This window comes from Cynoglossus semilaevis, chromosome 17 (genome assembly GCF_000523025.1).
Source record: "Cynoglossus semilaevis isolate Cse_v1.0 chromosome 17, Cse_v1.0, whole genome shotgun sequence".
NCBI lineage: Eukaryota > Metazoa > Chordata > Actinopteri > Pleuronectiformes > Cynoglossidae > Cynoglossus > Cynoglossus semilaevis.
The window spans coordinates 5,095,924-5,098,855 of NC_024323.1; the positions used below are offsets into that span (position 1 = coordinate 5,095,924).

General features: G+C 38.3%; 1 protein-coding gene across 1 annotated transcript in view; it reads right to left on the reverse strand.

Annotated features, from left to right (window-relative positions):
* The window catches only part of bahcc1a (BAH domain and coiled-coil containing 1a), a 68,991-nt gene extending 66,767 nt beyond the window's left edge, over positions 1 to 2,224 (reverse strand). The window contains exon 1 of the mRNA XM_025064516.1: positions 1,329 to 2,224. The gene's annotated coding sequence lies outside the window, so the exon portion shown is untranslated. The remainder of the gene's footprint in view (positions 1 to 1,328) is intronic.
* Positions 2,225 to 2,932: the final 708 nt, after the last annotated feature.

The window sequence follows — 2,932 nt, forward strand, 5'->3', positions numbered from 1 at the left end:
AAAATAAATAAATAAAATGAAACAAAATTAAGCTACAATTATTGATTAATTAATAGTCAAATTCTATAATATGCAGTGCAAATTAACAAATAATTCCCACTATTATTTAGACTGGGTAACTAACATGCATCTCCCTCCTCGTGCAGATGCAGCAACAGTCCAGAAACATTTAACTGTTTTTCCCTAAACACTTTTAAACAAATGACACTAAAACAAAATAGTTCCTTAACCAAGTCCCCCTGAATACATGTGTGTGGGTTTCTGTTGGTTCCTGTGCGAAAAACATCACAGAATCCCATTTCCTCCTAGTACCGAGTTTCGACATCCAAGGTGAATGGAGGACTCACTGACTGCCTTTGTCTCCACCAGTCAGCCATTGCCTTCCCTTCGCCATGCTTTTGCTGCATTAATTTCCCTTTTCTTACCTACCCATGCTCAGACCAGCAATAAATCTGTAACTTGATGTCAGTGTTTTGCAAGAAATGTACAAAATGTATAATATATTTTTAATTGTTTAAAAAAGCGAGTTCGATTCATATAAGATCGGGTTGCGTAAATCTACTCACCGTATAAACGGTATAATCACCAAAAGAAATAATAATAACTGTAAGAGATTATGTCTTTTGTGATACGATTAATTGTATTGCATGATCCAGGCCATTGAAGAAATGCACGGGTAAAATTAAAATGTACATGTCGTATGCTCGGATCGAGCTCCGTAACAGGCAGATATCGCGGCTGATCTTAACCGACAGCGAGTGCACCTCGGCCGGCGAGAGTGAAACACTGCTGCCTCTGTAATTTCGGCGAGATTTTGAGCAATAGTCGTATTATAAAATCAATTTGTACGCGACCAACAAATAATAAAAAATAAAACAAAATGTAGTGTAAAATAACATTGTATCGAAAGCAAGTATGCTGACAGTACATGGACACAAAAAATAAACTATAACGTACGCGTTAAAAAAGTATAATAATGAAGGCGGACATGTACTAAGGTGTTGAGAACATGTTAAGAAATAAAAGAAATTTCCCTAAATGTAAACTACATTTTAGTAGCAATAACAACAAGAAAACAACGTAATAATAGCAATACGTATATCAATAATAATAATATATTCGCTCTAGCAATTCCCAGTTTATTCCATATAAAAACCAACACTAACAGAGAAAAAAGTAAAAATAAAGTATGTCCTTTGTAATAGAGGACATAATAACTGAAAGTATAATGATCTAAATAGTACCTGAAAGACAAGGAAACTGGCTTTAATTTGTTTATTAGAAAAACAAATCATATATGGACTAAATATATGAAAATAAGTACTTACTGGTATATTATATCCTTGCATAACAATAAATTAGAAAATCACAAAACACAGGGAGGGACGGTGCAAGGCCAAATGTGACTCCCATTTAAAAGTCAGAATGTGAAATAAAGCATGTGTGGCTGCAGTGAAAAAAATCCTACAGTGTCTCCATCTGTAGCTGCTTCTGCTAATGCTGCTGCTGCTTCACTGTTTGGAAGAAGCTGTGGGACTCGGGCTTCCGGCCTGGTTGGATCGAGGCTCGGATCTTCGAGCAGCGTTTTCTCTCCTGGTGCAACTGCGTACCTCGCTTCTCCAGGGGCAGGGTAAACACGCCCTTTCATTGGTGGAACGCCTGCATTGGTAATGAGCTAGTTCCGCCCACCAAAAGAAGACAAACGGCTCTGATTGGCTGTCAGGACAGCCCAAAAGTGCGGTGACTGGAGATGCCAAAAGGAAGAGAAAGCGCCAGATTTAAAGCACGGAATGGGCAATAAAAAACAAACACACAATTGAGCTCAGTGCTGCTCTGTTTAAAATCCTACTGGATAATAGCCTTTTAGATGAGGCTGTTCTATCGACCCTGTTATATTTAAATCAAGAAGTTATGTGGCTTTTTGTGACCTTTGTCTGAATACACCCTTTTTCTAAAATGCTGGGCATGGCCCAAAATTGGGTCAAGATTCTAAATTTGGTGGGTCACCAAAATGAATAATACAAGGACCACTGCCTTATTTCAAATGAACTATAAAAATGTTAATAGGAAAGTGTGAATCCAGGAAACCTAACTCACAGATGACATTCAAACATCTTGCGAAAAAAGGTATTAACTACGTATTTAAAATAATATTAGACAGAAATGTTATTCACAAAATCCCCTTACATGTATTTAATCATTCAACTAATGGTGTCCCGTTTAAAAACCCACGTAATAAAAATAATAACACGTTTGGTTATAGATCAGAAGCTTGTGGTTTTCAAATTCAAGAAGTTTAGTCCACTTCAAATATTGAATACTCACTATTTTTCCTAAAGTGAGGAAGTTTTTGCTATCAAACGTTCAAAATTAAAATTTTAATAAAGTATCATATACAACGTAGGTGATATGTCCTCACGTTTATACAATGGAGTTCAGTTATTACGTTACGCTAAATGTTTACAAATGAGCCACCACCACATAGTGTTCTGGTCTCTGATTGGCTGGCACTGAGCCAGAGCATTGTCAGTCACAGAGTGTAAACAAGACTCTGATTGGCTGTTGGCCAGTCCGCATTGGACGGCCTGAAAAAATAGGCAATAACTGGTCCTATGGTTTCAAGGCGGCCCGGGTTAGATGATGAAAGGCGTTTAAAAAGAGAGAGACAGAGAGAAGGAGGCAGTTTCAAGGCACCCAAAGGCGGACCCCCGTTGGCCCTGAAGCCATATGAGTCAAGCGTGAATCAAAGGGAATAAATACTGCGGAGAGAGGGGGGATGTGTTGGATATTTAAAATAACCGAGGTTAGTTTTCGGACAAATGCGAACCAGCGAGGCTTATACTCAGAGGAAAGTTCAGTATACGAGTGTAACGAGCCTCGAACGGCGGAGGTTGCTGGCTTCATGAACATGGAGAAAAACTACGCCGAATCT